Below are 27105 nucleotides of genomic sequence, written 5' to 3' on the forward strand. Positions count from 1 at the left end.
GTGACTCAGAGGTAAAGCTCTTGCCTAGCATGTGTGAGGAACTGAGTTCAATTCTCAGTATTGCAATAAAAATGAATAAATAAAATAAAAGTCGATCAACAGCTAATATATATATATATATATATATATATTTTACAAAAATAAAATCATAATTTGTCAAAGGTTAATTAACAGTCAATGCTGATCCCTGATGATTCTATGGTCTTTTTCAGTGAAAGATCTCTTAGCATCAGTCCATGTTTTCTATGTTTATTGGTCAGTTTATAGTTTCTTTATTTTAGAGTCATTTTATAATGTCTGTATGTACTCAGAAATCTTCCATGTCCAACTGTCTTCTAGTTCAGCATTTGTTTTTTTCTTTTTCTAGTTTTCAACAGAATCTTGTGAACTTTTGCTGTTTTTTTATCAACAATATTTTAAAAACATACTTTTAATTTACTTTATTTTTGATTAAAAGACTTATCTTTTTGGAGATTCTTTTGGTACTATTGACTTATTTTAATTAAGTTGAGCTTATTTAGACATCTTTAAGGGCTGGGCATGAAGCTCATGGCAAAGCACTTGCCTAGCATGTGAGAGGTCCTGGGTTTGATCCCATCACCACACATCCACAGAGAAGATGTCTTTGAAGGACTCAAACATAAGAGGTATCCAGAGATATGGTTAAAAAGATCATGTGCTTGTACATATATGTGCTCATAATCCACAATACATCTTTCTTATTTGGATGACATTATTCTAAGCAAATTTTTTTAAATCAGTTTTAGAAGATAGAAGCAGGATGGTGTGTTTTAATTTAATTTTTTTTATTTTTAGGTACTTGTTCTAATCAGTTATACATGACAGCAGAATCCTTTTCAATTTATTGTACACAAATGGAGCTTACTTTTTCACTTCTATGGTTGTACACAAGGTATGGTCATGCCATTCATGAAATTATACATGTACCTAGGTTAATGATATCCACCTAATTCCACCAACTTTCTGACCTAGGATGGTGATATTTTTCATATCAACTATTATAATGCATGAAACTTAAAACCACTATAGATTAAAATTTCTCAGGACTCAAACTATTACAATATGTAAGAGATAAGTCATGAGCTGCATTTTGTAATTTAAATACATTTTCTAAATAATCTATTTATTATATCTATTTATAATTATTTTTTATAATTTTAAAATTTAGAAAGAATATCCTTATATCTTATTAAAATATACATTCACTGGAAAGTTAATTATTTATTGGTTGCTAGTAAAAAGACAGGCTTTCTGATAAACATCAAACTTTATTGATATCAGGAATAATTGTTGTAGAACTCTATTATGCTTCACTCCTCTTCAAAATATCATTTAAAAATGCACCAATTGTGATTTTGGTGTTAGAAGTTTGAATTTTTTCTTCGAGATTGTTTGTTTATTTAGGGTTATTTCTTGTGAAAGTTCCATGATAATATTTTATCTTAATGTTGGTGCCTCCATGTGCTTATAAGGTCGCTTTTAGAGCAGAGTCAAGTGTACATTCATAGTATTTGGTGGATTCATTAGAAAAGCACACACACTTCTCTTTTTTAATAGTTATAGATGGACACAATAATTTTATTTTATTTATTCATTTTTATTAGGTGTTGAGGATTGAACGCAACACCTCACAGATTCTACGTGAGTTTTCTACCACTAAGCCAAAACCCAAGCCACAACATATACTTTTTATAATATTTAAAACGTTATCTTTTTTTGAATTTTTGAAAGCAGAGTTTAGACATGTTAGTATTGTGAGTTCAGGTATAGTTTAATAATTTTTTTTAAGTTTACATAGTGGCTTCTGCCCTATTCTACTTCTTCTATGATTGTCTGTGATCAGATATATGAGCTTGATAATTTTTTGCACTGTTGATTGTACCTTTGGTTTACACATGCAGGGCAAGCACTGAAGTACAAATATCCCCCGCCCTCTTATAAAGTATATTTTGAGACAAAGTATTTCTAAATTACCAGGTAGGTCTCAAATTTGTAATCCTATTTCCTTAGCTTCCCAAGTATCTGGGATGACAGGCTAGTGTCAAAGTTTCTGGTGTGTCCTGGGGTATTTATGTCAGTATCATGTTTCCAGTATATTAATAATTTTCTAAGCTATACTATGCCCATTTTTTTTAATTTCCCAAAGTAAAAAAATAAAGCTTTTTTGGTTGCTTTGGTGGTGTGTTTAATGTAAACATACTTACAATGTTAAACTGAAAGTTTCTCATAGTCTAGCTATGCAATTTAATGAGAGGAAAGTATTTTGATTCTGATAATATCAACTGTATTTCAGGTCCAACATGTTTTCCTAAAAGCAGCGATTATTATTATTTTATTTGATTATACAAATAAGGCCATTTGTTTTCCTTTTATGTGCTGGGAGTTTAGCCCAGTGCATTCTTAATGCTTCTACTGAGCTCCATCTGCAGTTCTCTAAATCTTTTAGTTATTATGACCTTTTTGGCTAGTTAGATTGATAATAAAATCACATTCAATTGAATAAAATTCAATTGAGGTTTTTCCCCTGATTTATTAAGGTGTCATTGACAAATAAAAATGATATATTCAAGCTATAGCATGTGATGTTTTCATATCTTTATACATTATGAAATGATTGCTACAACTGATAAGGCAACATAGTCATTATCTCACAGTTAACTTTCTTTTTAATGGGAAGATCATTTAATATATAATTAATATCTATTAAGATAATACTCTCTTTGCAAATTTCAAATATGCATTGTTAACTATGTCTATTAACAATATGTAGTATCAATTATAGTCCCCATGCTGTACATTTGGTCTCCAAAACTTAAGTGGTCATTTTTGTTTCAAGGCTTTTTTTTTACTTTAAAATTTATTTATTTATTAAACATCAGAAATTTATTGTTTCTCAAAACATTACATTGATCTTGACATATCATATATCATACATTTGTTTCAAATGGGGTATGAATTCTTATTATTCCCACGAGTACAGATTACAGGACCACATTGATTATACAGCTACATTTATACATACTGCCATACTAGTGTCTGTTGTATTATGCTGCCCTTCCTATCCCCTTCCTTTCCCCCCTCCCCAAATGACCAGGCAGTGTCCCTGAGTGGGCTCGAATCAATTGAGTCTTGAACCATTCAAGAGTTACAGCATCTAGTAATTCCTTGTGATTTTTAAAACATAAATTATTTTTTATAAGAAAGCACCTGGGCTGCCATCCATGCTGCTCTCCTCACACCACTTCCTTCAGAGCAGCAAGAGGAGGTGAACATTTATTTTCTATTAAACACTTCTGTTGGGAGGTTTCATTTTTTGTGATTACCAAACCTATTTATATTTTTTTGACTACTGGTCACAGTAACAAATATTTGAATCTATCAGTGCTAAAGGATAGGCATAGAAACAAATTAAAGACACTTCTTTGGGAGTGATGATTCAGACACAAGTAGCCAAATTGTCATTGCAATATATTATATTTTTAAACAAAGTCACTCTTTTAAGAAAATTCAGCCATTAAATTTATATAGACTTTTATTTTTTTTATTCCAGTGATCATATTCTTAGAAGGCATACACAAAATGTAGTGACAGAACATATATAATTTACATATGTGTCATGACTTCACATAAATATGTAAAAGAAGAGGCACATATCTTGAATTATATATTAGTTTGGATTCTTTTAATTTTCTTTTGGGTGCTGTGGATTGAACTCAAGGCCTTGTGCAGGTGAAGTAAGCACTCAACCTAGCCCTTGATTGAATAATTTGATTTTATTTAATAAATTTTCATAATATAATAGACAACTAGCTGAGTGTGTAGTTAACAGTAATTTACTGTATAAATAATTTTAAAAGTAGTATGTGTTTGAGAAAATAGAGCCATGTCTTTATGTTTTATTTTACTGTGATCTCTGCCCTACCAGTCTCTGCTCCAACCCCTTTTCTTACCTCAGCATGGGTAGTCAGGTGGATGGAGCAGGTGCAGAGATGCAGACCATGACCTGAATGAGGTGTAAGAGCAGAGAAAGCAGAGGGCCATGACTGGTTCACCAAGGGACACCAAGCCTTGCACTGGGCTGCCTGCAGGCTATGCTGGAGCAAGGTGGACAGTGAGGAGCAGGGGGGAAAGAGAGGAGGAAAGGAGCTGGAACAGAAGCCCAGCTGTCTGCCTGAAAGAGCTCACATTGGGATGTGCACAATGTAAGAACATGGAATTAAGTGCTCTTGAGCATACTGGGCAAGGTGATGAGGAACAGCAAGAAAGTGCTCAGAGACTGGCGGGGCTGCATGGCCACAGACACCATTCTGGTTGCTCTGCAGAAAGGCTCTCTTTGCCTACATCAACCCCTGGTCACAAAGATGACAGAAAAATGGCTTGAATATTACTGTAGGCCTGGTCTTGTACATCCCTAACTGATGAGAGAGGAATACAAAGATTATGGCACATGATTTATAAAAACTAAGGAGCAGAAGCCCAAGGCTTCATGATCTGTGATGACCCTCAAGTGGGCCTGAGGCTCCACACAGAGTGTATGGAATGGGATGAACCAAATCTGTCAGGATCTGCTCAGAAGTGTTTTTGTGATTCATATCAGTGGAGATAATTAATGCATAAGCTGCATGAGGAATCAGATAACTTGTTGAACTACAGTTTGTATTTAACAAGTAATAATTTTAATACACAATTTTTTTCAAATTTTTAAATCTGCCTACAAATACAATGCATGTGGTTGTGTAAGTAATTGTGTAATAGAAAAGCTGTTCCAGCATCTTCATATCATTGAGAATTTTTTTTCCTATTATGGTCACTTACAAAAAGCACATGGCAGACCACTCTTATTCCTTTGAGATATTCTCTGCATTAGAACCCGACATTCTATTTTACCTTAAATGATCCATTTTACATTAAGTCTGAGATATGGAAACTGTACAAATTATCCACAGCAACACAGAGAAACAATCCATTTTTATTTTATTATTAATTTAGTTCCTATTTTAACCAATAAAATCAAATCTTTTAGGAATAAACTAATATATATATATATATATAGAGAGAGAGAGAGAGAACTTCACATAGCTTCTTTAAAGGGTATTTTTGTTTCCAATTCATCATATTTAGGTTTTCCAATATGATTCTTTGAGCATTTAGATACTAGTGGATAGATAAGAAGGAATGCCCTCAAGTGAATGTTCTTGCTCTAGACTCTGGGCAGCAGTTGGGAAGAGAAGGAAGCAGGCATGCCTCTCACTGAGTAGATCATGTGAAATTTCTTTCTTCAACTTTATTCACATTTTTCTACTCCAAAATTGCCATGAAGAGAATCTTTGGATTATTCTCATCTTTAGTCATCATCTCTGCTCTAAACAAATGCTGTTTGAAAGCCATGTTGATTGGGAATACTATACAATGCAGAAAAATGATTTTTAAAATGCAGAAAAAACAATAGTAGATTATCTATGGCCTTTACCTTTAATGCTAAAGTAGTACTCATGATATACCATGTAAAATTAATATAATAAATATAATTGCCTTTCAATATAAATATAGTATTCATAGTATGCATCTAAATATACTATCCATAGTATGCATCTAAAACTCATATAATAACTTCTCTGTAGATTTCAGTACATATATATTATTTATACTGTGGCTTCTAAATCAAATATGATAACTGTTTGGAGGCCTTTATTTCTACCATATTCATACTATAGCATGGGAAACTAATAAAATATCTGTCGTATGGCTTTTACTACTAGTGTGATTTTTATATTGAAACATCAAATACATAAATAAGAGCATTCAGAGAACTTTAATACTAATATGATATCCAAATTATAGTATCTAAAATAAATAAAATCACTGTAGTGTGAACTTCAAATCTATTGAGAAGGTCATATTCTAGCATGTTGAACTAATATAATATCACCACTCTAGCTTTTAGTACTAATATGATATCCATATTATGGGCTCTAAAACCAATGAAGTAGATATCTGATTTTTTTAATATTAACATAACATTCTTTTTATACCTTATGAAACCAAAATACTAACATCTGGGTACATTTTAGTATTCATTTTATATCCATACTATAGCATCTAACACTACTATTTTCCAAGATTGTATAAAGATAAAAAAGTAAAAGAAAAATAAGCAAAACTGTTTCTCAAATGAATAAAAATACATTCTATCATAATGCCTTCAACCACTTAATCCTCAGATTATTTTCATGTTTCTCTAGGAGCCTGATATTGTCCTTTATAAAAAATATCATTCAGAGTCATGAGATGAACTTAAGTGCTGTATTTTATAGATGCCTTTAGATTTAAATATTCCTTAGTCTTTTCTTGACCTTCATGACCTTGAATCTTTTAAGGGAGAAAGCTCATAGAATGTGCTTAAGATTAATTTTCTGGTTTCTTTATGATTGGAACTAGATTACATGTTTTTTGGCAAGAGTATCATAGAATCAATTCTGTGATTTTCTCTTTGAATCACATCATATGACCTATAATATCCTCATTACTGCTGATGTTAATATTGGTTATTAAGGTGGTATTTGCAGATTTTTATTTCTAATTTTTTTCTGGGGAGATAGTTTGAGACTATAAATATCTTAGTTAATTATTCATCACTAAATTTATTCATTTATTATACCTATACAGATTCATGGTTTATTTTATTGAGTATGCTGTTACTTGTTAATATTTTAAAAATTATTTTTCTCTCAGAAATATTCTACTTTTACAATCTCAGATTGATAAAACATTTAAAGTAGTAGTGAAAAGATTTTCTAAGAAATATTCCCAGAATGTTACTATTTTGTTATCTTGTTGTATCTCTTCTTCTCCATTTCTAGATAAGTATAGGTACATAACAGTTTTTATCCCTGCACCATGCAAGATGCACACAATGTATTTTTATTCCTAAATACTCATATTTTCTAAAAATGAGAAATTATCTTCTATAACTATGGTGCAATGATCAAAATAGGAAAAGTATAACTATATAGTCTGTAAATTTTTTTCAAAATTCGCCAGTTATTTCAACAATTGTCTTTAAACAAAAATAAATTCAATTTTGGGAAATTTTTAGTATTAATTATTCACTGTGTCTTTGTTTCTTTTTTATTATTATTTTTTTTTATAATTGGGATTGTTCCTGAGTATCTCTGGACTATTCATAACACCTATGATTTTTGAATGATGTCTGTCAGTAGTAGTTCTGTAGATTTTCCTTCAGTTTAGAATCATATGTTTTCTCATAAGTGGATTCAGGTTATGCCATTAGAGGAAGACCATCATGCATACAATGCCTAGTTTTTACACTAGATTGTATTCTGGCAGCACTGACAGACATGATCACAAATTATGATTAGCCTCTAGTAATGGTGGACATATCCTCCCACATTTAGACTTAGCCTCTACTTAAGAGTAAACAAATATCTGGGGTCTCATTCAATAAGCCCAAGAAACTATGGAAGTATACAGTGTCTCCATCACTGGTTATTGTTGACTAATTATTTGGGTATGTAGTATCTGCCAGTTTGGTCCATGATAATCATAGTATTTATTTGTGTTTATAATTTATAAATATTTTATGTGGAGATACTTTGAGAGTTTGTAAATATCTGCTTGGTCCTTAAGATTTCACCCACTAGAATTAATATATTTCATTGATGATTCCTCCTTGTGTCAAATTATTACTATGATGGTAGCCAACGGACAATTTTTTTCATTGATTCTACATTAACAAATATAGGAAAAACCAACCAAAAGTGAGCAAGAAGAAAAAGCTTATCATTTTGGTACTCACATACCCCAGATATGGACAGTAACTGCCATTTTAAGCTGATTACACCAATTTTTTTATGTGTTCCTATTCATCCTGGAGTGCTTTTGATTTTCTTGCACAACAAGATGTTTCAAGCACATCATTTATTTTCTTGTTATAGAGCTGGAATTAGCCATTTTTTTCTAGTAGGTCTGTTTTCTCTTAGAGGAAAAATAGCTGACAAGTATTTGTGATGGTTGTCATTATTACTTTTGGGGTTTTCATGTTAAGGACATTTATCATATATATAATATAAAAATGTGTATTTTTTTCTTTTTAATAGCTTTTTAGTTGTCAATGTCCCTTTATTTTATTTTTTAATGCACAGTGCCGAGAATCAAACCTATTGCCTAACACATACTAGGTAAGCGCTATGCCACTGAGCCACAATCCCAGGCCAAAATGTGTACATTTCATATAAAAAAAACATAAAGAAGGGTCTTTTGTATATATTTCTGAAATATCTTGCCATTACTATTTCTGGCAGCATATTTTTCTTGACTTTATATTATCACAAAGTTTACAAAATTTTTGTACATATTTGTGATTTAAAAAAGATTTTAAGTCTTCTGACATTGCTTAATAAAAATATTTTTAAATAGAACAGTCAATTTATGAGTCTAGAATATTTAAACCTACTTTACATGGGTGTATTTGTTTTAATCATTTAAATGAAATTACATAAATAGCAAATTCACTGTTTTCTAATGTAACAGAATTTAAAAATTGAATTTTTTCTTGTAAATTCATTGAAACTCTGAAAAGCCAACCTAGAGGAACATGAATTGCTGCAAATATCATTTGCCTAGAGAGTAGATAATTGAAAATTGATTCAAGATCAAACTAACAAAATAAAACAACAAGCTCAAGAAACACACACACAAAAAGATTTTTTGTGTACATTGTTCATCTTGATTTTTCACAAACTGTTATGTCCAACATTTAAAAATTAGAGCAGTAACTTGGTGATCTTATTATATGCAATTAATACTCAGGCTGATTTAAGAATCAATACTGTTACAGAGCTGCTTTTGTAATCTCCAATTCTTTCCAGTTATGCTTCATAATTTTATAAGTTATTTCAATTGCATTGTAGGTGTGATATCGCCAGTTATAGGTGATGAGTTCTGCTTCCCTACATGTTGAAGTTTTAATATTAGAGAAACATGCAGAGGCAAGCATATGAATCAGGATTTATATAAAAAGGGGTAACATAGACTTCTCCCACGAGGAAGAAGGTGGCCATAGCTGGTATCATGATATCCCAAGAAACGAGGTGTTCTGTCCTTTTTATATATCCTAGGCTTCCTTTGTTCTCCTGCTTTCCCCCTTTATCTTTCTTATTTCTGCTTACTTGACAAGGTGCAGGAATGCTCAGTTGGATGCCCAAAGGTGGGAAACAGGTGGGCAAGTGTAGTTCTGAAGGGGGAAGAGCAGGACAAGTAACCAAGGTTACTTAACAAACTTATAGCTCCCTGTTGGGAGGGGAGATTTCTGGCATCAGGATGGAGCAGGGGCAGGTTCTTGATAAGATTCCTCAGGGGACAAGTCCCCAACTTCCCAGACTCACTCAAAGTTGGCCTGTTGAATGACCTAACTTGATTTACCTATCCACACTGACTGCTTGTCTAATTTTGACATCAGGTGCATATGCCTATAAAAACATGTTTTTGACATGCTGTAAATAGGTCTTAAAATATGAAACAGGAAACTACCAGTGATGTAGAAAGCAATATTAACAAAATGCATAAATGTTTATAAAAGTTAAAGTTAGAAGCTGATGTGTAGCTCTGTGGTAGCCCTGGGTCCAATCCCCTGAAGGAAAATATGAGAATTTATAAAATGTGCAGTGCTAATGAAATTTGGCTTCAAAATTGCTGAAGTCAGTAACAGGAACTTGAAATCTAGAGGCTAATATCCATATTATTTTTTTTTAGTCCACGAGTTCAAGCTTAGTTTTCAGTCAGAGTTTGCAAGACCTAATGGTGATATCTTTATCTTCATAGGATTTGGATTTTTATTTTCATAAAATACCATAGTAGGGGCATACTATCAGGCAGCACTTTCAGACAGAAAATAGAAGCAAGTATACAAACAGCCCAATTGGTTACAAAGTCAGCTATCAGGTTGCAGATGGTGTTTGTCTTTTTTTTTTTTTTTTGTCTCCCTGCTGTTATTGGCTGGAACTTTCTGATAGTTAGGAGCATTCTCCTAGCTTGAATTTCAGTCTTCTAGATAGTAAACTAGATTACAAATGGTGGTTAATTTCAAAGTAACCCTGAGGGAAGGAGAGCCAGAGTAGGAGCAGGGGTGCACGAAAGAAGTGGAACAATGCTAAGCTCTTATGGAGTTGTAAACAACCCAGGATTTTTTTGCTAAAGGGAGTAAGAGCATGTACAGGAGCTTCCAGTCAAGTGGCATAAAGGCCCATGGGTATGCAAAAAAATGATCCCACTAGAAAATGAGAGGGTGTATGCACCTGACTTCATCACACACCTCAGCCACAGCTAAAACTTGCAGATTCTTTGTGAGACAAGACTCAGCAACAGCTCTATTGCTAGTTAAGCATCATGTGAGAGAAGTCACCATCATTTTTCTGAGGCTGTGGTCACTCCTCCTGGTTTGGCCAGGTTTAAATGTTTGTTTACTCTCTTAGGAGCTTAGGGATCAGCTGGTTCTCCATATTTGCAGGTTTTACACTCTCATATTCAATCAAACTTAGCTGCAACATATTATAAAATGTACTAAGAAATGTACATTTGTTCTTGTAATTACTGCTTAACTTATTACATGTTGTTTATGTTGTACTGAGTATTTTATGTAATCTACAGATGGTTTAATGTATTCAGGAGGGTATACAAAGAGTACATGCAACTAGTATGACATTTCATATGAAGGACTTAAGCATCCCTGGGGCTTTGATATCAATGGGGATTCTGGAACCCATTCAAGCTGGAAGTTAAAAGCCAGATTTCTGGTGATGCTGACCCTCTGCAAAAGGTTAGGTGAACACTGCTTCCAGCAATACCTTCTAAGTCTGGCCCTTGTATTCTCATTGGCGAAGAGGAAATAATACCAGCTAGTGAGTTTAAACTATTTCAGAGATTTAATCTTAATCATTCTAGTTAACAAGTTGGATATTAAGAGCATTAAAAGTAGTTTCATTTGGTAAATTATAATTATGTAATTTCATTTTACAATTAAATTCAAATTATTATAAATATATTATTTTTATAAAAAATTAAATGAAATACTGAAAAATAATTTGCATTGACAAGTCATTAGAAAACATGAAGAATTGTAAAAACAACAACAACAACAACAACAAAAATCTTCCAGTATAGGTCAAAATCCAGAAAAAGCTGAGTTGAGGCTGATTGATCTTCTAGGACACTTTTGTCACAAGAGGAGGTGGGTAATGGCTTCATAATTAGGCCAATTACACAGTTACATAGAAGGCCAAAAAATAAAATGGTAGAGATTGACATAGGAAATAAAAGGAAGAGATGAGGGCTACACAGGGTATGATATAAGGTGATGCAGAGCAAAACAGAAGATGAAGGCAAAAAAAAAATGGTTGAGGGAAACACAAAAGGAGATGAGGAGCACTGCATAGAATATGTGATTATATGACACATGAGTACACTGGAGGCCATGAGAGAAGGAGGGGGAGGTTGGAGGAGGTGGTGTAGTGGAGGAATACACAGGGGCTGTGAGAGGACATAGTGGAGGGCTAACCAGGAAGACAAAGAGGAGGTAGGGGAGGGATTTCAGCACCCTTGGGAAGAGGTGGTGTAGGCAGAATTACTAGGCCAAAGAGAAAAAGATGGGAGAATACATTAATTTTTTTATAAAAATTTAAAGAAAATAGTGAAAAATAAATTTTCCTTGTCATTACTCTTTAACCTGTTACATGTTGTTATGTTCTACTTGGTATTTTATGTAATCTAACCAGGATTACACAGAGGGAAAGAAGGTGGGGGAGATCTTTCTAGGGGCCATGAATTGTGGTAGTGTGGCTAATCAGGAAGAGGTAGAAGAAGTGGTCTAGGGATACATGGGAGATAACAGGATCCATGAAGAGCTATGCTGGAAGATGTGAGAAGAGGTGGTAAAGGGGTTAACTGGGGCCGTGAGACAAGAAAGGGTAGGGCATGCCATATATGTGTGGCAGTGGTAGTATAATCGACAGTAGAGAATGAAGAGAGGTTGTGGAGCTTACACTGACAGAGATAATAGGAGGTGGTATAGGGCCACACAGATGAGAAGAAATCATAAAGGAATGAAAGGAAAAGATGAGAGGAAATGATGGAGGTCTGCACAAGGGATGAGAAGAGTTGGTAGAGAGTTATACAGAGTGGGGAAGGAGAAGGATGTTGATGCATAAACAAGAAGCAGAGAGAGGCAGTGGTGGAGGGCTACACAGTAGCCTGTAAGAGATTGTGTTTGAGGGTTACACAGGTTGATGTGTAGGAGGTTGAGCAGAGATATACAGGAGATGAGAGCAGTTGGTATAGGAAGACACAGAAGTTGAAAGGTGGATGGCTGCAGAGAATAGGAAAAGAAATGAGGTTAGAGTGCTACTGTTGAACACACGATGCAAAGAAAAGACCACTGATGCCAATTTTAAACCAAATTAAAGCTCATCGTTTTCTGGATCCTGCCCAAGAAATATCACAGGAAGGCCTTAGGAAATTCATGCAATGAAGCTGAAACATTTTATTGATAACAATTTTATCCAGACCAGGTGTATTGTAGCAGATGACCTCCTAGGTGTGTCTCTGTTCACCTTGGTGAACATTGGGGCCAGGGATGGGGTGGGGAATAAAGACTAGGGCTAAGAGGCAGTGCCCTTGATGCAAGCAGGGAGAGGGCCTGGGGGGTTGTCATGGAGGGCACTGGTATGGACACCAGAGGAGCCCAAATTCCAATGTTGTCTCTTGCCACTTCCTAGCTTTGTGACTTGGAGACCATTGCTTAATCTTGCCACTCCAATTTTTCCTCTGTAAAATAGGGAGGATGGTAATACCTTCTTAGGGCAGTTGTGAGGATCCTTAGGTGTCTAAAGACCTCAGCTGATATAATTACTATTTTTACTACTTTTACTGTGTTCCAAGCTGGGGCTGAGGCTCCCAGGTCAAGGGCCTAGACAGGCAAATGCGCACAAACACCTGGAGGCCATGTGAGACTGAGGAGCTGCCTACCACCTGGGTTTTAATCCTTTATGGGGTGGGCAGAGTGGATTCAGGGGCGCTGCTGTGGATAGGAGGTCAGAAGAACAGCTAGTCCTGACCATCAGGCGCCATTGGCACTTTAAAGGGGAGGGGCCAAGTTAGTTCCAGGCCGGGTTTGCTCAGCGGTGAGGGCGGGGTAGTGAGGAGAGGACCAAAGTCTCGCGAGATCTCACTGCGTTGGCGGTCGTGGCGGCGGAGGAGGATTCATGAGAGGTGAGCAGCGGGCTGGTAGGTGGCGTGGTGGCCCTTGGGGGCTGAGGAGGGTGAGAGCAGCAGAGACCAAGGCCCCTGGCGAGGGGGACCGGTTGGGCAGGCGGGTGACCAGCATCTTTGGAGGCAGTCCCCCACGCCCCGCGGCTGCAGCGGCCGCCTGGTCTGCGCCATCCCAGACCTGTGGAGGTGGGGAAGCTGGGCCAGAGGCCAGTCCCCCTGCCCAGTCAGACCTCAGGATTGGTGCAACCCCGGTCCCACGTCAGTCTCCCAGGGTGGCTTGGTAGGCAATGCTGGCCATGGCAGCTCCACTTTGCTGTGTGCCAGGCACTTGTGCACTTCCATGCTCTGGCTGCCCAGAGAGGTGCAGCACCCTGCCCAAAGTTGCACTGCTGGGACGTGGTGGGATGGGCCTTCCAACACCCATGCAGGCTTGTGCCCTTTCCTTGTATCAGGCTTTACTCCCAGCAGTGCTTGCAGCTGGTTCCCTGGGCTCCTGGTGGGGCTTCAGAGCGTGTGTCTGGGACCTACTCTGAAATTGGATGCAGCATGGTATGTGAGTTTGTTGGGACAGGATTTTCCCTGCCTTTTGTCTGATTCCCAGAAGGTCTTCCACCCCTAAACTATCGTTTTGCCCTGTGTGAGAAAGCAGAGGTGGGATTAGAGTGACCTTTGTGTGCTAGGGGTGGGGTCAGTAGCCCAATGAAAGTGGAACACTGGAGCCCAAGGCTTGCCTCAGGCAAAGGAATCTTTGATTCCCTTTGAAGCAAGTAATTCTAGTCTGGTACAGGTTGTTGTCAACCACAAAATCAAGGCTCCTCTCCTTGGTGTTGAACGTTTAAGGAGCCTACTTTGCTACTGAGCAGTGAGGTTTTTAAATAACAGAACCTGCCTACACACATAAGTGAAAGTGGGTATGATACTTTCAGTTACATGTAGAAGAGAAATAAAGGGAGATCATATGCAGTGCTGTCTCACTTATAACCAGAAATTTCAGCTGTGGTGGAAGACAGCATGCATTCAAGTGCTTGAAACTGCTGCTAATGAAGAAGTTTGAGTTGGTTAAAAAAAGTATTAGGATCTAGAAAAATCAAAGAGGGAGATGAAGATGGAAACTAGAGAGAAAACATTTAACATTGGGATAATCTTATTTAAGCTAATAAAAAGCAGAGGCTAGATTGAAGTAGGGATGACATGCCAAGGTCAGTTACAGGCTGCCTCAGTCTATCCACAGGTCATACTATGGCCCTTGCATGGATCCTATTTCCCACCATGTTGCAACACATCCTTTGTGTCTTGTGCTTTGAGGTACTGCTACTTGAAGGAACAGTAATGAATTCAGTTGTTAGTAATAACAGTAAATATTAACAAGATTGAAATTTTTGGATTCATTAGGGTGCAACTTATGTGCCATCTCCTACTGTTAGCATATATACTAGTCTATGTATACTTGTTATAATTTTAAATTTATGTTGAGTTAATGTGTAGTGTGAAGAAATGAACACTAATTTTCAATTTCCTTATTCTGAAGCATCGCTTATTAGTTTGTCTTACATAATTTGAGGCAATCTGTGGGGTTTCTTATGAAAACTTTTAAATATTGTGTCTTAAAGAAATGCTCATTTAAAGTGGGCTTGATTAAACCATTTTAAAGATCAAAATTCTTGTGACCAGGATTAATCTTGATGATGCAGATCCATCCTACCCAAAGATTGTGTGAAGCCTAGATCCTGGCCCCCAAACACTAGATTCCCCAGGGTGTCCCCCAAACTCTTTGATAACTTTTTTTCTGGGAAAATTATCATTTTTTCTGAAGTGTCTAACATATAACAAAGACATGGTCTTGGTTTGTGACACTTTTGTCAATTATTCTAGAATCGTGGGAGGCAAGGTTATTTCCTGTCCTAAAATTTTGTCTGTATTTGATGGGAATTCACATTAGAAATGTTGACAACTAAACACTAGAACCATTTTATCAGTTTGATGTGAGAAAAGAGTTGGGAAGTGACAGCACTGTGTATGATAGCAGGTCTGAGTTTAGTAGAATATACATTTTTGTCATCACTTAGGGGCTGGGTTACTTATAGAGTTTGGATTGAACCCATAGGCAATCTACCACTGAATTCCAGCCCTTTTCCCCCTTTTTGAAATGGGATCTTCTGAAGCTATTGAAGCAGTCTCAAACTTGGGATCCTTCTGCTTCAGCCTCCCAGATTTTTGGGATTACAAGCAAGCAGCAACATGCCCAGCTGTAATCACTTTTAAAATAACCCTTTCTACTTACTGGTGTTCATATTAGCAAATTTGGGAAATGTAGATAAATGTAGATATACCAGTCTTCGTGGTATGACTCATTACAAATTATCTTTTCATTTGAAACACTGCTAGTTATGATAGAGAAAAATTAAAGTTTAGCTTAAACTAGCTAAAGTGTAACAAAAATTTCTTCAACTTGATTAAGTCTAAAAAGGATATATATTTTGATTTTTAAAAAAATCTTGTAAGGTGTCTTTTGCTTATTACTATTGAAACGTGCTATGAAAACAAATATTTAAGTAAAGACTTCTTGGAAAAGGATATATTTTTAATTGTCTAGAGATATATTGAATCTCTTTAACATGAAAAGTTAGCCAAGTTGAAAATAATTTATTTTTATTATTTTGAGGAAGTAAAATGTTCCAGAGTAAAAGAAGTCAGTAATGTTAAAAATACTGTTAAAAATCATTCCTTTTTTTCATATTCACATGTTACTACATAAACTAAATAAATAACAAATTACAATGATTTTGAAAATGTTTCAGTTTCTAAGCATAGTGGATGTGTTTTCAATGGACAAAACATGCGTGACTTTATGGTGTTTTACATGTGAGAGACATAAGAGTTAGCTAGGAGGAAATCAAATAATTTACCCTACAATTCTGTGGTTTATAATTAAGGCATTTCATTGATTTTTAAGATGCCCATCTGAGATTGATGGAATCTTAAAATTGGCATGGTTTAACCACCTGGCAGTTTTTCTTCTGAGTGGTACATAGAATAAGAATGTTCTAGTGTCTTAAAGGTGATGGCATCTCAGAGGCAATGAAATAGGAAATATATAAAAATGTCAATTGATTGGTTAATTTTAGCACCAAAAACTATTCAATGGTGACTTGCAAAATGAAGATACACATTTCTTTATCCTTCTTTTTTTGAGGGGGAGGTGGTGAGTACCAGGGATTAAACTCAGGGGCATAGAGCCACATCCCCAGCCCTATTTTATATTTTATTTAGAGATAGGGTCTCACTGAGTTACTTAGTGCCTCACTGATGCTGAGGCTGGCTTTGAATTTGAGATCCTCTTTTCTCAGCCTCCAGAGATGCTGGGATTATAGGCATGTGCCACTACATTTGACTTCTAAATACTTCTGTCTAAACTAGAATTCTTTATTTAGATGATTCCTATAGAGATCTTTGTCCTCATGTAAAACAAATGGAAGACCAGTGTTCATAAACATGAGTACCTTTTATTTTGAAAAGTGTTTGAGGGAAACAAACTTCTTGGTGCTTTTTCATGGAGAGCACATGGTGGGCAGTTAATTCATTTGAGGTAAAGTTGCTCAGAAAACACAAGCAGAATTTATGAAATATGGATTATTTTTGTTTCTTTCTCCTATTTCTGAAAGCTTGTAGGTTCACTTATATTTTTTAAGACATCCTTAAGTTGGATTTTGATGATTCATAGTTGCTATTGATTTTATAAGAATGTATTTGAAAACATTTATTCTCTGAGTACATAGTTTATGTGGGAAAGTAGCTCCATGATATATATTGGCTAGGAAGCCTGTAAAAGGACTTTTTTCATTTGATACTGAGGACAGATTTCATAGGAAACTCAACCATATGAAGGTTACATACCTTTTTCCCTAGAAGAACTTCAGCTTTTCTTATCCAAGTGTGGTCTGAGGTCCTGGAGCTTGTTTGAAATGCAGACTGGTGCTGTTATGAACCTGTGGGAAGCACCAGACAACATATGTGACTCTCATGCTTGAGGGTATTACCAGCATTGCTGGACTAGTACAAAGTTTCTGATTCAGTTGTCTGGGTGTGAGCCTGAAAATTTTAATTTTAACAAGTTATCACATGATGCTGATGCTACTGGTACAGGAACCATACATGAAGAACCATTATACTAGAGGGCCCTCATTGTACATTTCTCTCCTCTTTCCTAATTTCTTACTCCTTCAAATAGCTTTTTAAAAACAGATTATCATATCCTTTAATTTGATTGAAAGGGGGAAAAACATTTTTTGTGATGACCATACCAAGATTACTTTTCAGCATCTAATTTCGGGACAGAAAATCTCTTTAAAGCTTGGCTTTAAGTCTTATTTATAGGTGTCTCTTTATCTTCTTTCTGTAAGTATTCTTTTTAATGTTTAAAAATTCTTTTAATATAAATAACATATTTTTATGGTTCAAAAGTTAAAATGACACAGGCATGCTTGGGAAAATCTGATTTCAAACAGCTTCCACCCCCCCTTCACTCCTCTTTCTTAGACAACCTCTTTTAATTTATTTCTCATAGATGTCAATTGTTTCCTTTTATCGTAGGAGAAATGCCAGTATACTATATTCTTTTTATATAAAATGTAGCATACTATGTAACTAATTCTGTTCCATGGCTTTTTCTTTATATGCTCTTGAGATATTTTTCTTTTAATATTTATTTAGAAAGAATATATTATTTGTTTATAGAAAACACTTTTTAACAATAGCTTTGTTTAAACAGCATCTATTAAGTACATTGTTTATTTCACCAGCCCCCTTGGTGGGTATTTGGGTCATCTCTATGTTTATCACAGACCATACTGTGGTGAAATAGCTTGTATACATATCATTTTATACATGTGCAGGTACATCTGTGGGATACATTCCTAGAAGTGGGATCACTACACCAGTGGGCATTGCATTTATACTTTTGTTAAATATTTTCTTTTTTAAGTATTGCACCATTTTGAACTCCCACAAGAACAGTTTCTCCTGTTATCCATGGAGTATTGGTTGTTTGTGGATACGTAAATTCAAGGATGATTGAGTCTCTTTTATAAAAAGGCTTAGTATTTGCATGTAACTTATGCACATCCTCTACATACTTTTAAATTATCTTTAGATTTCATAGAATACCTAATACAATGTAAATGACTTGTAAATAGTTGTTATTGTTTAGGGACTAATGACAAGGAAAAAAGTTGGTGTGTATTCAGTATGACAATTTTTTAAAAAATATTTTCACCTATGATTGTCGAATCCAGTCTGGATACCACAGATACAAGAGGGCAGATTGCAGTGTATGAGAGAGTTCCTATTTTTCTGGCACCTTTCCAATGTACTATGTTTACAACCCTTGAATTTGTTAACAGTTTGATAGATGAGAATTATCAATACAGAGTAGTTTTAATGTGCATTGCTATCATTATTAATAAGGCTGAGCATTAAAAACTAATTGTATTTCTTTTTTCTGTGAATTCTCTGTTCATGTGTTTTGCACATTTTTGTTTTGGATTCTTTTTTTCCCTTCTCAATTTCTAGAAATTTATAATTTGGAGAGATTAGTCTTGTGTGATATAAATTGTAGTTTTCCCCAGATTTTCACTTATTTCATTTACATTCACATATTTTAGTATACAGAAGTCTTACATTTTTTTCTTTGAATTTCACAGTATATATTACTTATTATGGTATCTAGATTTTAAGTCACTGAAACTCTTTCAAGATTTTTAGAATTTGCCCATGGTTTCTTTTAGTATTTTTATGGCATCATTTTTACATTTAAATGTTCAAACCAGGATTTATTCTGGTGTTCAGAATGATGTGTAGGTTCAACTTTATTTTTTTGTGTGTGTGCCCGTTATTTTCATCTGTTGGTTTTAGAGCCCTTATTTGAACACTCTTATTGTATTTTTAACTTTTGGATGTCCTGAAGTGTCTCTGGGTTTGTATGCTATTAGTCTTTTTCTTCATGTGCCAGTATCACATTACTGGTTTTATAAAAGTTTTAATAAAAAACTAACTAGTTTTTCCTTCTTGCTTTTCAGAAAGGAAACAAAAAGTCTTGTCTTCAAGTCCCTCCTGTTTATTTCTCTCTTGTGTGCACCCTAATAACAGTGCTACCCAGCATTTCCCAAAAGCCCCATGTGTCCTATGATGCCATCCTTTCCACCCAGAATCTTCCACACCGAATTCTGCCACTTAAGATATGTTATACTTCCAGCCAAGTAAAAACCAGTGTCTGTCACTTCAAGCAGCTTTCCTATCTTGTGGTGTGAGCCTTGGTAGATAGGACACTCCTTGGGAGAAACTGTTGTCTGTTCTGTAAAGGAGAGAATGCCAGAACCCAGCAAAATACCCGACAATGTTCACATTGAGATGTTTGTTAAATGAACAAATGAAGAATTCACTTTGGACTTTTCGCCTTACATGTCTGGGTAGCTCCTCTCACCCATTACACTTTAGTCTTTGTAGAATACAAAGACTATGCCTCTTTTCAATAAGAGTTATAAGAAATACAATAAATAATAGGGGTGGATGTGGTGAGTGGCAGATTTTTTAATTATGTGAGAGGCTATAATGTTAAAACATTGAAAGTTTGTTCTAAGAATTATTTTAGAGCCTCTGATGTGGATTATCCCTCATATTCCTTAGAAATCTTCCTTATGGGCATTGCTATTATACATATAAGGAACAGACTCAAAGAGGGGGGCTGACATGACTTGCCCTTGGTCACAGGCAAGTGGGAGAGGCAGGGTCCAGGTGCAGGAGATGAGCGTGCCATGGTGCCCCAGACATATGCACTGAATGCAATCATTTACATAGGTTAGATTTGTAATAGTGCCCAACTTTACTTCCCAATTGTCCTATTCTGTTAACTTATGTTTTGTTCTGATTGATCTCACATGTTCACATTCTCCAGGAGGATTTCTCTAACTGCCTTGGATGCTGGCATGTGTTTGATAGAAAATAATCTTTACTTTTCTATTTTCAGGTTCCTAATGAAGGTGATAAGAAAGAATGTAAGGCTGGAAAACAACTAAATATTTTTAATGTGGTAAGTATTTTATGATTTTACATTTAAAAAATTCTTTAATTATTATTTGTCTAGTGTGGTTCGTTAAGGTGTAAAAGGGATATTGTTTTAGGAGTGTTTGAATTTATAGAACCTATGGGTGGTAAGGTGAATGCCAGGAATATGGGCTGTTTGAATAATGATGTTTGCCTTTCTCTATCTCTTTGACTCTAATATTTTAATTTCTATTATCTTGTCATTTTAAAGTGTGGTTTTGAGAAGGAGATCCTGTATTACATCTACTTGCAACATTCAATGAATTCTTTTCTTTTAACTAGGAAGTTGAAAGTATTTGAAGTAATTTTGGTGATATAGAGGCACTTCTTTATCTTAAAAGTTTGTTGTGATTTTTTATTATAATAATTAGAAAAATTTCTGCCCATATGAAACAACATAATGACAAAAGTAAGTCCTCATCTCCTACACAAAGAAATGGCCACCATTAACACACTTTTGTAAACTTATTAATGTATATGAAAGTATATATAGGACTTTAAATAAAATTCAGTCTCTCTCTCTCTATATGAAGCTATGTGGTCATTTTTAATGTGTTTTATATATCTCTATTTGTGAGTTGAAACTGATGTGCATAATCATCTGTGATCATTTTACTGGCTGCCTCTTTATTTTTTTATTTTTTTTTAGTTGTCAATTGATCTTCATTTACATATATAGTGCTGAGAATTAAACCCTGTGCTTCACACATGCCAGGAAAGTCCCCTACCACTGAGCTACAACCCTAGCTCTGGCTGTCCATCATTTAGAGGCATCATACTTTATGTATCTACTCTTTTGATAACCATTTAGATTGTTACTTGTTTTTCTTTCTTGTGAGTAATGGTATGTTGATGACAGTATACTTATTCATTTATCTTCTTAGAGGTATAACTGCCAGGTCAAACATTATACATTTTAAATATTGATAAATATGGCTAAGCTTTTATCTGTAAAAACTATTCCCCCTCAATTTTCATGAGAATACTATTTTCAAAACCCTTGCTCATACCAAGTTTTGTTAATCTTTTTAATCTTTGCTAATCCAATAGGAAAAAAAAGAGCATTTTTGAAGTAACATGTTTTTTATTGGTACTGGAGTTTGAACCCAGTGGCACTTCACCAGTAAACTAGATCCCCAGAACCTTTTGTTTTATTTTATTTTGAAACAGGGCCTTGCTAAGTTGCTGAGGCTGTCATTGAACTTTTGATCCTCCTGCCTCAGTCTCTTGAGTTGTTGGGATTACAGGTGTGTTCCACTGTACCCAACTATTGAAGAAAACATTGTATTATTCAAAGGCTTTTTTTATTCAATATTCTTATTAACATAAAGAATTCTAATCCTTAAGAACATACTTGTGATGCTTATTTGTGATATATTCTTAGGTGTTAAATGTAATGAAAATATTTAAACATATTGAGTTGTTTTTAGGTCTTTTGCCTTGATTTTAACTTATTATTAATATTTGAAAACTTAATGGTTGGGGATGTGGCTCAAGTCATAGCACACAAGCCTGACATGTATGAAGCACTGGGTTTGATCCTCAGCACCACATAAAAATAAAATAAAGGTATTGTGTCTACCTTAATTCTTTATCCTTTATTTCTCCTGTTACCTGCATTTGTTAAAAATTTTTTATACTACATTTAAATAGATATTAAGACATAATTACATGGCTGGGATTATGGCTCAGTGCTTGACATGTGTGAGGCACTGTGTTAGATCCTCAGCACCACAATCAATCAATCAATCAATAGAGCTATTATGTCCATCTACAACTACCAAAAAAGACTTTATTACATATTAAATGGGTTGGATTTTGTGCATTTGGAACAGTTTCTTCCTATATTAGACATAAAGCTTAGTTTAGACTGGCATAGTAAGTGATCATTTAATTGGAAAGTTGGGTAGACAGAGAAGTTCAGTCTTCCTGTGCACAATTTAAGACTTTGTACCCTTTGAGATGGAACAGCTAGGCAGTCAGGGTGGTAGTACTGAGCTGCAGTGGGAGGAGAGATGCCAAGTGCTGATGTACAGTGTAGATGAGAGCTGCTCAGGGTTTCCTTCTGTAAACACTGCAACTGACCAGGTCTCCCCCAGGGGCACTGTTAACTCAAAGTCTTATGGGTGGAGTTTTAGAAAAGGGAGGAAAGAGGAGTAGCTTTGGGGTACAAGGTCCATAATGAGCTCAGAGCTTAGTGAAACTCTTTGGGGATATTCCAAAGTTCTTAGAAATTCCCATCCCTCTGAGGAATTTCCTCTCTTCTAACACTGAAAGTTTTTTCCAGTGTGTGGCATGATGCAAATTTGTGTGGAGATATGCAGAGTTTGTCTATTACTACAGAGTCTAGATGGTGTCTTTAAATAGACATCCAGCAATCCAGCATGGGAGTATGGCTGCAAACCACTATCACCTTCCCCACACCTTATCTATAGCAGTGCAATTGAAATTTCACACAAGCTTTTCCTTCTTTGGTTTGTACAGAGAGGACACCTTGGTGAAGCTTCTGTTGGTGTATGTTGAACCCCATGTATTTTGTTTTAGATATATTTCAGTCTTTTCTAATATAAGAAAGTTTTTCAGTATGAACATTCTAGCAACCATCACTCAAACATTAACTGCTGTCAATGGGAAAGGATATGTTCCCACATCTTCTCTTGGTGCTTGAAACCATCCCACTTCATTTTTCTTTTACTTTAAGAGCAGATAACAGACACTTGGGAATTATAATCAGATTGTATCATTTTTTATGGAAAGTTTACCAATTATTACACTGCAAAATAGTCATTTCATTCTAATAGAGAGTGTTTCTCTCCATGTCTCTCTTTCTCTTTCTCTCTCAGTTCAGTGCTCTGAAAATACCTCTTAGGTGAATGAATGCTTTGTGTCATGCCCTGATTTAATATGTTTAAAAGAGACATTATTAATAGGTTTTTCAAAAACCTATGTGGGAGGTGGATGAAGGAGAAAGATTATTCATTCAATGTGAAATCTTCATAGATATTTAGATGTCCACAAGTTAGAAGGATGGCCAATGTTAATCATCCATCCCTACTCTGATATAAGTTCTGAAATGAGTATTTGCTGTGAAGAGTTGTGAACAGTGAGTATTTTTGTGGTGGGCTGTGGATTGAGCATTGCACTGTGCTCTCTGTGTGCATTACTTCATTTTGTTCTCAATACAGCAAGGACTCAGTAAAATTGTGAAGTTTGTCCTTGGGCATGTAGCAAGCATGTTTAAAAAAAAATGAAAACAAACAAACAAAAAACTTTCACTTGAATTCAGTTCTCTCTATCTCTAAGATCAAGTGCTTTCTTATGCATACAGAAAAGGGTATTGGTAGAAGCTTAGAAAATTATATGTGACTTCAGAGGCTGAAAGAGAAAGATAGATAGTATAAGGCCATCTTCAGCAACTTAGTGAGACTCTGTATTAAAATAAAAAGGTCTGGGGATGTAGCCCAGAGGTTGTACATCTCTGTGTGGTTCAATCCTCAGTTCCACAAAAAAAAAAAAAAAAAAAAAAAAAAAAAAGGAGAAAGTTGTTTGAATGTTTCCATGGTTGTAGTCTAGATGATGGAAGTGTTGAAAAGACTGACAATAACTTTATTCTGTCATCACCACTGCCATTATTAATACTATCCTCTTGGGATGAGGATGTGGCTCAAGCGGTGTCACGCTCTCCTAACGTGCGTGCGGCCTGGGTTCGATCCTCAGTGCCACATACCAACAAAAGATGTTGTGTCCGCCGAGAACTAAAAAATAAATATTAAAAAAAATTCTCTCTCTCTCCTCTCTCACTCTCTCTTAAAAAAATACTATCCTCTTTATTTTTAATGTTCTTCAGCATCAACTAATGAAGTCTAGGAGCATGCCAGGGTGTCTGGCTCATAGGCTTGTATAATTTAGCAGCACTCCAAAATGAAAAGTTCATGCTGCCAAGTACAAACAGATGTTCTGTGGATTGTTAATTTGGTTATAGGAGAGAATGCTTGTTTTTCCTTTCTATGTGCTAATAAAGAATCTGGAAGATTTTCTTATAAATGTAATGGATTTTGACTTGTTTAAATCGATGTAATTGAAAAGAAGTGGGCATTCCTAATAAACATTTTTTTCTTTTGTAGTGTTTGGTTAGTTTCATTCTGTAACCTGCCAGCTAATTGTGAATTGCATGCTCATTTGTTCTTTGCTTTTTTTACTTTGGGTCTGGTTTTATGGTTGGTTTCAATAAGAATTTATTGGTAGGAACATAGATTATTTTCCAATTTGAACACATTGTGTGTTTTTATGATAGAATATTCTGTCACAGGCAGAGTGATTCAACCAGACCCTTATGCAGAGGTGTTACTATATGACTTTGTGCAATCATTTTAAAAAAGAACAGTTTTATTGATATATAATTCACATTGCCATCAAGATCACTCCTGAAAAGTACAATTCACTGAGTTTTAGTATATTCACATAGTCGTGTGCCTATCTTGCTGTCTAATTCTGAAACACTTTTGTCATCTCCAAAGAAGACCCATACCCTTTAGTCATCACTCTCTGCTCACTCTTGCTTCATGTATCTATGAATCTCCTTTTTCTCTTTGTGGATTTACTTGTTCTGGATATGTTATATAAATGTAATCATTCAATATATGGCCCTGTGTGTCTGGCTTCTTAGCCTATTTTTGAGGTAGCCCATATCAGAATTTTATTCCTTTTTTATTGCTAAATAGTGTTCTTTTATATGGATACACTACAGTTTGTTTATCCATTTATCAGTTGTTAGATATTTGGATGACTTGCACTTTGTGGTTCTTATGATCATGCCACTGTGAATATTTGTGTTTTTTAGTTGACTTATGTTTTCTTTGGGTAGATATTTAGGAGTGAAATTAATGGATCATAAGTAACTCTGCCAGACTGTTTTATAAAGTGACTCTACCATTTTACATTCGCATCAGCAATGTTTAAAGATTTCATTTCTCCATATTCTTGCCAACAGTTTGCCATGGTATTTTTTTTCATAGTAGTCATCTTAATGGGTATGAAGTGGCATCTCATTGTGGTTTGGACTTGCATTTCCCTGATAACTAATGATATTGAATATCTTCATGTACTTTTTAGCCATTATTTATCTTTGTTAGACAAATGCCTATTCAGATTCTTTGCCCATTTTAAAATTGAGCTGTCTTTTTCTTGTTCATTTGTAATAGTTCTTATGTATTCTGGATATACACAAATGTACTCTTATGAGATATGAGAAGTATAAAATTTTTCTTATTCTATAGTCTTTTCACTTCTTATGAAGCAAATAGATTTTTTGTTGGAGTCCAATTTACCAGTTTTTTTGACTGCTTATGCAGTTTTCTCTGAAATTTTCTATAAGTTAAAAAAAAGACCTTATTTCTCAACATCTCCTATTAAAATTTTTTTTCTACAGAAACTATGATCATTTCTTTAAGTACAAAATAGGTTAGAGATATTAGAAAATATTTTGTGTTTTCAAATATTTTCTTCAAATTTAATGGGTGAAGCCCAAGTTTTCAAACCTGATATCCAGTGTACTTTTTTTTTAATCAGAAAATGTCTTTGAGTGTTCTGCTTAGCTCAGAATGCACATATTATTCTGTAAACATTTATAAATGTCTAATGTATTCTGAAGACTTGACTGGGCTTGGAGATCCAGGGATGCTGGGAACATGGTCTTGTCCTTAAAAAACAAGAGGTCATGTTCCAGGCTACAGATTTCTATGGAGTGTAGTGGCACTAGTGGAGGAAGAGGGGCACTGTCTGGGTGAGAAAGCCTCACAGGGAGTCAGTGCTGGTATTCTGTCTGCAGAGATGTGTGGGTGATCAGAACCTTTAGTTATAGTATACGGTTCTTTCTTTCAGACACTTGCTGTTGTGTGTGTTGTGTACCTTGGTGCCAGTTATATAACAGCAATATTTATGAATATTGATGTAATAAAATGTAAATATCAATATGATGACTTTGATACATAGAAGAAAGCCTGAAGAAAGCCACTTTTCTTTGATTTCTCCAGGTTTTCAAGAATGGGAACTTCCTACTTACTAATTAATTCAGTGTGGGGTGTGTGTATATCTGAGTTCCAGCCCAAACCCAAGCAGTTCTGGATAATCAGAGCTAAAATGTGAGTCAAGGAGGAACAGCTATTTGGATGGAGAGAAGATTGTGTATAGACAGTGGGGTGAGTCCTGTTAAGGAATTTAGATCTTTCTTTAATAATGGAGGTCCATTGATGAGTTTGGGCGTATGTGGGGAACATGGACTCTCCTGTTAACTGTACCACAGATGATGGTTTTGAGGACTAGAGATAGGAGATTTGTGGGGCTGTTGGACTAGTCCAGATGAGAGCCAATGAGGACCTAAGCTAAGGCACAGATGATAGAGGTGGATACACAGACTGGAAATGTTTAGAAGGTGCAAGTTGGGATGCTTTGCTGCAATCAACCATCATAAATTATAAGGAGGATTATTGAAGATGGAAGATTTCTGAAGAAGGATTAAAGGAATAAAATGCCACAGAAGCCAGCATGATTTTAGGCCCTTGGGGGTAAAAAGTGACATAGCAGGGGGCCATTTTCAGGCTCTCCCACAAGAGGGATGAAAGAGAGTCTCCTCCCATCTGTTTTTTTTTTTTAATCCTAAGAGCACTCTTTTTTAAAAAAAAAATATATTATTTTCTTTACTTGTTA

The 27105-nt window shown here is 35.2% G+C and overlaps 1 protein-coding gene across 5 annotated transcripts in view; it reads left to right on the top strand.

Moving 5' to 3' along the window:
- Positions 1-13239: 13239 nt before the first annotated feature.
- The window catches only part of LOC144371511 (zinc finger protein 69-like), an 86478-nt gene continuing 72612 nt past the window's right edge, over positions 13240-27105 (top strand). For all 5 annotated transcript variants that reach the window (XR_013431474.1, XR_013431476.1, XR_013431475.1 and 2 more), the window contains exons 1-2: positions 13240-13302; positions 20324-20386. The gene's annotated coding sequence lies outside the window, so the exon portion shown is untranslated. The remainder of the gene's footprint in view (positions 13303-20323; positions 20387-27105) is intronic.

This window comes from Ictidomys tridecemlineatus, chromosome 16 (assembly GCF_052094955.1).
Source record: "Ictidomys tridecemlineatus isolate mIctTri1 chromosome 16, mIctTri1.hap1, whole genome shotgun sequence".
Taxonomy (NCBI): Eukaryota; Metazoa; Chordata; class Mammalia; order Rodentia; family Sciuridae; genus Ictidomys; species Ictidomys tridecemlineatus.